This window comes from Taudactylus pleione, unplaced genomic scaffold (genome assembly GCF_031769625.1).
Source record: "Taudactylus pleione unplaced genomic scaffold, aTauple2 ptg000627l, whole genome shotgun sequence".
Taxonomy (NCBI): Eukaryota; Metazoa; Chordata; class Amphibia; order Anura; family Myobatrachidae; genus Taudactylus; species Taudactylus pleione.
Window position 1 is genome coordinate 2,520,369 of NW_028285029.1, and position 9,062 is coordinate 2,529,430.

Here is a 9,062-nt window from a genome sequence, read left to right on the forward strand (position 1 = left end):
AGTTCAAGCCCTCTGCCAAGCTACCGTGCAGACCTGGTCCATTGCGAGGGATCAGGTGTGTCCGCAGTTAGTCAAACGCATATGCAGCAGAAGCGGTTCCAGGTGCTGAGGCAGGAGCCTGATTGTATGTAAAAAGCGGTTCCAAATGCCGATGGTAGAGTTTGGTGGTGGCAGCATCGTTACACACCCACGACTCAGTGGGCAGAGTCAGTGACAGGCGGTCACTGACGGTGAGTGGGAGTCCAAAAGCGCTAACCCCTGGCCAGGGACGGCCTAGGCGAAAGGCATCCATTTACATCTGGTGGCATAGCGGTGGGATAATCCCATGCAGCTTTTCGGTCACCCAACGAGAGAAGCCAAGTTACTCAGGAGAGGAGTAACTGAAGTTCAGGAGAACGCGAAGGATGACTGATTACAGTGGAATGGAGTTGTATCAGACGGAGGTGGAAAGTGCAGCCAGCGCAACAACGGACGCCCCACAGAACCTGGTGAGAGCAACAAGTCCCACACCCTCTCACAGCAGTTATGTTTCTCAGCATTCCCCAGCATGGCAGGGATCCCAACGTCCCAGGGGGGACAGAATGGATTCCCTAGCAGATCAGCTAGCGGAATTGGGAGAAAAGGCAACGGAACAAGAATGTATGCTCATCATTCGGATGTGGCATGATGAGCAGGCACCACGGGCCATGGTACCCCAAGCACAGTAGCAGACTGCTGTACCGGGATCAGATCGTATCCAGTTTGCCAAGTTTGCAGACAGCAATGGGGACATTGATGGACATTTGCAAGTATTTGAAATAACTTCTAAACTACACGATTTACCCAAGCAGGAGTGGGTCAGACACCTGGTGCCCACACTGCATGGAGAGGCCCTGGAGGACTATCGAGGAGTGGCCACCGAGGACTGCAGTGACTATGATGAAGTCATAAGGGCCCTCCTACAGCAATACTTTGTCACTCCTGAGTCCTACAGGAAAAAGTTCCGGGACTTGCCTAAGAACCGTACCAGCACCCATGAACAGTTCGCCACCCAGCTGAGGCAGTATGTGGTGAAGTGGGCGAAGGGATCTGGTGCCACTACCTGGGACACACTGATTGATCTGCTATGCCAAGAGCAGTTCTACCGCAAGTGCGCCCCAGAGTGAAGGAGTGGGTTCTAGACCGGGAGACACCAAGCTTGAAGATGGCGGCCCAGTTAGCGGACAAGTATGTGGCAATTTGGCCACAAGGGCAGAAGTGCCTGACTAGTAGCTGACCCCAATGGACTGTACAACCAGGGGAACACCCCTCTTCTGCTCATCACCCCCCAAAGCAGGCATCCTCCAACCCGGGTGCTCTTGGCCAGCAATCGCCCCGCCCTGTTCCTGCAAATCATCAGAGACCACCGGGGCCCCGACTGGTCAAGAAGTGTTATGATTGTGGTAAAATCGGACATCTGAGGATGAACTGTCCCACACCCCAAGCACCCCAGACTCGTGCCCCAAATCCGAGTGCTGGAGCCCGGCTTGCTTTTCCTGACCTGGGGAGATGAGCTCAAAGAGACTGTTCCTCCTCCAGTCAGTCCAATGGAGTGTGGGGAGAATCAGGTGAACTCTACGGAGAGAGTCACCTGCATGGCCAAGGGGCCACCCCAAAATATGTGGCAGCACCTGCAGTCTGTCCAAGTGGGGCCCCTGCTGGGAAAAGGTTTAAGAGACTCTGGGGCCTCAATCACTGTTGTGAGCCCCTGCCTAAATGATTCTGCCACAGTACTGCCAGGTCGCAGTGCCAAAGTGACCGTGGCAGGTGGAATGGAGCGAGAGGTACCTGTGGTGAGAGTCTACCTGGACTGGGGAGCTGGCCCAGAGTTGAGGGATGTTGCTGTCATGGATAGCCTTCCAAAAGATGTGGTCCTGGGGACTGACCTTGGTGGTGGAATCGTTACCACATTTGCTGACGCCATTGCCTGGAGTCAAGTTTCCAGATCACAGTCTATATCAACTGCACCAGAACAGCCCAGCCCAGAGGAAAAGACCACAGCAGCTAGACAACTGCCAGCACAGCCTAGCACAGCATCAACCAGCCCAGCGGAAAAGATTACAGTGGCCAGATCAGCACATCTACCAAGCATGCCTTTTGCCTCTGGTATGCCTACGTCCCCTAGCAACACAGAGGATGTTGGTTCCGGCTTGGTGGATCCTGTGAGGGTGCCTAGTGATGCGCCTGTCCCTAGTGCCATCTCCAACGGTGAGTATGAGTGACCACACTGACTTCCCTTTGACTGACCTCAACCAAACTGACCCTAGCGATCCCAACCCATATCCCCCTGTAGACTGTCCCAACTTAGAAGGAGGTGAGGGCCACCAACAGAAGTTCAGGGAAGCTCAGCTTGCTGATCCATATCTGGAAGGCATATCGTGCCAAGCTGGCAGTGGCCTTTCAGGGATAGCGGCAGTGAGTGTGACCTGGCGGGGAGGGTTAAGATACAGGGTAGCCCAGAAAGTAGAAGGGGATAGGCCAGTTTTGGAGCAAGGTCCCCTGCTTGTGCTAAGTAGATTGAGGAAGACACACAGCCTACCCGTGGTGAATGCCACACGGGGTTCTGAGGCTGGTGATCTGTCCACCATCACTGTGGAACAGGTAGTGGATGAGGTGGTGAGAGAAGGCCTAGGTGACAGGGTTGGTTCCCTTAGTCATAGGTCATTGGAGAAGGATGGTAGGGCAGGTCTGACAGGTAGTACAGACAGATGCCAGGTGGAGATGACAGAGGTGCAGTGCCTGGGGTACAGAGTGGGGGGAGACAGGGGAAGACCCAGATCAGTGGGGGTGGAGGCAACCAGAAACTATCCCCATCCCACAACCCCAAGACAGGTTCTGACCTTAGAAACTGTAAGGCCCTACGGACGAGTTGTCCCTGACCTTAGTGCTGTAGTGACACCCCTTACTGAATTGACCAGGGAGGGACTTCCCAAGTCAGTGGACTGGATACCCACTTGTGAGTTGGCATTCCAGTCATTGAAGGAGGCTCTGATACCAGCTCCAGTGCAGATGGCGCAATTTCAGGACCAGGACATTGTGGTACGAACTAATGCGTCATTGCATTGACTGGGAGCAGTACGGAGCCATAAGGAGCCATATGGGCAGGAGCACCCTTTTGCTTGTTTGAGCAGGATACTGCTACGGTGGGAGGTGGGGTATGGCAAATTGGAACACAGTGGTTGGCCATTGTTTGGGCATTGGACCACCTTCAGCACTATGTGTGCGACCGGCCCCCCTAAAGGGAAACTGACAGACTGTTGTGGTGCAGGCTTGGACTTCAGTGTGACTATTTGGACATTGTGCAAAGGCAAGGAAAGGCCCACTGCAATATGGATGAACTGTCCGGGCCGGAGCCAAAGCCACCCAGGTAGCTTTCCTGAACCCCCCAAGAGACTGCGGGACCAGGAGCCAAATCTTTGGGACATGGCCCTCTGGTGTCCCGCTTGAGGGGGGGAGAAGTGTGGCTGGAGGCCGACTACACGTTATTAAAATGGCTGCCAAGGCACTGAGGGGATTAACCCTCATGCCATTGCACCATTTTTAAAAGGACAGTGTAAAAGCACACTGTACATGGTTTATAATAAACTGTATTAAAGTATATATGTATTGCTGTAATGCACTGCAGCTGATCTGCAATGCATTAGTGCATGAAGCAACATATATTTAATAGGCTATGCACTATATGGTTTAAATGTATATTTTGAAGAGAAAATGCACTTATAAGGAATGTATAAGTTGTTTTGATTAAGAAGGCTGTAACATTTAAGTCAAATGGTTATGAGAGATTCTCACCTCCTGATATAGGAAGTGATATGTTAATTGTCCTGACCTATGATATGACCTGAATCCAATTGTATCTCAATCCTGCGACCAACAGAATTGCGGAAAATGCTATTCTGTTCTCCTGCTGTTCTGGGTAAGAGCTCCGTGATTCCAAGTTCAAGCCCTCTGCCAAGCTTCCGTGCAGACCTGGTCCATTGCGAGGGATCAGGAGGATACAGCCGACACCAAACAGGAGGTGTGTCCGCAGTTAGTCAAACACATATGCAGCAGAAGCGGTTCCAGGTGCTGAGGCAGGAGCCCAATTGTACATAAAAAGAGGTTCCAAATGCCGATGGTAGAGTTTGGTGGTGGCAGCATCGCTACATGCCCACGATGCAGTTGACGGAGTCAGTGACAGGCGGTCACTGACGGTGAGTGGGAGTCCAAAAGTGCTAACCCGTGACCAGGGACGGCCTAGGCAAAAAGCGTCCGGTCACAATCCATAACAAAGATTATAATCTTAAATTGATGTATCACATCTGCAGTTCTTAGGTAGAATTTTTGGATTTGATCCTCACAAGTGAAGGCAATTAAATAATCACCCAAATTTACATCAAAGAGATTACCATAAATCTTAAGGCACACATGCACGTGCTGACCCAAGAAAGACAGTATGATTACGACATTGTAATTGTACCATTGTTCCCCATACCCTGCAGTACCTACATTGAATGATAAATCATTTAGTGTATGCACCATCTATCATCCCTGAACATGTTCAATCTGCCATTATCGGCAGATTGACCAGCAGATTTGAGCGATGATTGATGTCAGAATTGGCCAGCGGGAGCGTGCATTGCTGATTGTTTCTGACATCTTAGTGCCCGATTCATACACAAATTAATGAGTGATTGAATGATAACAATATCACTATCATTCAATTTCTCATTAAAATTGGCAAGGGGATGTGCACCTTTAGTCTTTACTATAAAAGTGGCCATGCAAAACCCTGGAAAAATATAATACCCTACTCCAAATTCTATAGAATTAAGATTCATTGCAGTTAACCTGAAATATACAAAGAACAAATGAACATATATACTGATAGGAATATCCTCTATTTCTGAATCTAAGAGAATATTTCTAAAGCCATCTACAGGAGTGAAAAACTGAACAGAGAGCAATTACTCTGCAAAACTAGGACTCAGATTGATAAAGAATAGACAGATGAGTTTGTTCCCTTTTTTACAAAATATAATTGTGAAGAAAATAGAATTAGAAAAACCTGCAACAAAAATGTAAATATTGTACAAACGTATCCCATTCTGGCCAATATACTCCCAAATAAACCAGACATCATTTTCAAGAAACCAAGAAACCTTAAGGAATTTCTAGCCCCTAGCAGGTGTAAGGAGAAGGATAGTGGAACCATTCAATACCCCATGGTTAAATCTGAAGGATTCTCTAAATGCGGACATCGCAATATCTGAAAATTTGCACACCCCAACAGATGACATTTCCATTAATTTGATAACACAATGGAATATAAACTGAAGCACTTTACTAACTGTAATACTACCTGGTTTTATATATATATATATATATATATATATATTAGGGATGAGAAAGTCCGGGTCTCTGAGAACCAAACCCAACCGAACTTAGTAATTTTAAATGAGATCTAAGTTGGCTCAGGTTTTACCGCCTGACTCAGATCACAAAGCGAAACTTCATCATCCCTGTGTTGGATTCTCATGTGTTTTGGATTGTATAAAGGTTCCCCAAGCTTGCTGCCATTTTCATTCTGGCTGTGGAGACTGAGTGAAGAGGATGCAGGAGAGGGGCTGTACTGCTGCTGTGCATAGGGGCTGGCTGCTTTGCATAGGGGCTGACTGCTGTTGTCATAGGGGCTGGTTGTTGTCCATAGGGGCTTGCTTTTGTCCATAGAGGCTGGCTGCTGTGGGGGGGGCTTCCATGGCTCCTATATCACTGCAGTCCATAAAGTGGTCCTGCTGTGTTGTCCAGGGGGTGCTCTGACCATCAGGGGTGCTCTTCACACCAAGTGTGAAAAAAATAAAAAAGTAATTTTTTTCTGTGTGTGTGCACATTAGCCACAATTATCAACAATGTAGCTGTGCAGGGGAGATGCTTTTGTCATTTATCAAGGTGCTGCTGCCTCATTCAGTGGGGCTCTCCCCAGCAATGTAAAAAAAAACTAATTAATGAAATTGTTTTTTTTTTCTGTGTGTGTTCATTAGCCACACTTATCAGCAATGTAGATGCACAGGAGTGCTGCCTGTGTCATTTATAAAGGGGCTGTTGCCTCATTTAGTGGTGCTCTCCACCCAAGTTACCCCCCAAAAATTAATAAATCAATTAAAGTGTTTATTTTCTGTGTATGTGTGTGTGCACGTTAGCCGCAGTTATAAGCAGTGTAGCTGTGCAGGGCTGCTGCCTCATTCATGGGTGCTCTCTCCCCCAAGTTCCCCCCAAAAAATTAATTTATAAAAGTGTTTTGTGTGTGTGCATTAGCCACACTTATCAGCAATGTAGCTGTGCAGGAGTGCTGCCTGTGTCATTTATCAAGGGGCTGCTGACTCATTCCGGGGTGCCCTTCCACAGTTTTGAAACATTATTATTTTTTTGTATGGTTGTGTGAATTAGCTGCAACTTAGCTGCACTATAATTGCTTGGTGACACTGTTGTAGGACTGCAGTGCATATGGAGAATGGTCACATGAGAGTAGAGCCGGATCCACATACCAGTCTTGTAGCTGCTGGCAGTAGTCATGATGATGATACAAGGTTATCAACATATTCTGTGAAGGCCGATGCACTAGGGCTTAATTCATGTAAAATCAACTGTTACCCTGTTAAAGAAAAAATAAATCTAAAGCTAAGTTAGCTTTATTAAAACAAAAAATTGGCAATATTCCATTCACTACATGAAGTGGCAAGGAATGGATAAGGCCTTGGCTTTTTATTTATGACTGGTGGGTCTTGTTGTGATGATTTAAGCCTTTCTGCTTGTAGGATAGGTAAAAAAGATTTAATTGTTAAGAAGAGTAAGACACCGGAACCACCAGTGTGCTCCGAAAAGTCACAGACCCCCGAGGAAAGTCCAAGTGTGTCAGCGTTTGCCATGTGTGAGCCTGACCTTTCTAATATTGTACTTGAAGAGGATCTTCCATCCACCATTTGTGTGCCCTCTGCAAATGTGGGGATGAGCAGCACAAGTCAACATGCTGAAGTAGAAATCGAGGATGCTTATGTGGAATTGCACCAGGAGGATGAGGAGGATATTTTTGTAGTTGGTGATAACAACAAGAATTATGTGGATGTTTATGATGATGATGAGGATGTTGATGCAGAAGATTTGTGTCTAAAAACAGTTAATCAGGCAACAGTTGTAGCCACGGTTGTAAAAATCCCATTGTTGACATGCTTGGGCAAAGGAGCAAAAAATCTATTTCTCATGTGTAGAATTAGTTCCACCCAAATCCGGACAGTCTTTGCCAAGCCATTTGCAACCATTGTCAAGTAACAGTGAGTAGAGGTGAGGACCTTAAAAATCTAGGAACCTCCTCCCTGTTATGTCACTTTCAGCGCAGTCATTAATTTGAAAAGTGTTTTTCCAATTTAGAAACTTTGGCTAAAAAAAAGTAACAATTTGTCCAGTGTCAATTAGTTTTTCCCTTCTCTCTGGATATAAGCACCTGCAATCTTTACCACCAACACCTGCATTATCATCAACATCCTCAATCGTGATCGGAAGTAGTACTGCATCCAATTTCATAAGCATGACTGACTCCTCTCCTATATGTGATTCCTCAGAAGGATCCTTGAGTGCTACGCCTATTGTTGCTGCTGGGGGTGGATCTTTATCCCAGAAATGGACCAAGAAGACTACTATTAGTAGTAATTAAAAAAAAAAAAACAATTGGACTATTAAACAGTCCTTTTATAGAGGAAATAAGTATAAGAGCTGTCACCCAGTTTCACAGCAGATAATATAACAGATAATAAATATAAATAGTTTATCTGTAGAATAATGTCCTCCATCATTGCTATGTCTTAATTCTATATCAGTCTGCGTTATTAGTTCACTTATCCTTTATTTTATTATGCTCATAAATGATTATATTTGTTCATGTCCAGTCTCTCTCTCTCTTGTTTTTCCTTTGAAAGTTTCACAACTACATAAAAAAGGTTCATTATAATGATGAATATGGTAATGAAACCTTTTTTGATGAAAATGGAGAATTATCTTCAACATTGGAGCTCGAGAATTGGGTAACATTTAATGAAACGAAATTTACAATTTATAGAACAAAATGTGAAAAATATGATGGATCTGTTTCAGGTGATACACAGTTACATGTTGAGACATGGAAAATACAATGGAAAAATGAAACGGTATGCTGTCATGTAGCACTGACATAATTTTTTTTAATGGATATTCATTTTAAACTTTAGTACATTCATCCAAATTTTAATTGTAAACTTCAGAAACACTGTAACACAGTATTCCCCATGTGCCAAATCTTATAATCACTTAGATGACTCCATCAGTATTGTTAATGTGGAACTGAAATCTCTGTTACAGTATATACCCAATTTCCCTTATTATAATAACTTTTGAATAGCACAATATATCTACATGAAAAATGACTCATCAGAACCATATGCAGAGATGTATCCATGATAAATTGTAGGAACGTATTAAGGGGAGGAAATGTGGTCAGTTTTCATAGATCAAAGTTCATACAATAAAATAGAAAAATATATTGGCATGCTTTTACACTGAACTCTGGTTTTTGTTTAAATGAAGATTCAATTTTCATAATTTGCTTACTATGAACATAAAAATAATTATTTATTAATTATTTATTACAACCTTCGTCAGGAACATACATATAATGAAAAAATCAAACCTTGTAAAGAAATACCATACAAGTGAATGCTGAATTCAAACTGTCCCCTCCTCTCCAGCATCACTCACAGCACACCTGTGTGGAAATGATGTCAGCTTAGGGGAGTAAAGGTCTGAAACAATTGTGAATACCATCACAATGACAACAAGGCTATGCCTGTAATGCAGAAAATAATTAATCTTAATCCAAGTTATACATTGTATCCAAGCGCACTAACTATACATATCACAAAAAGCAAGACAAAGGAAGATAGTTGTTCAATCCAAAAGTTTTTACAGTATTAAGATAATTAATCCACCATGCCTCTCTTTGTAAAAGTTTACGTTCTCTATCCCCTCCTCTCGGGTCC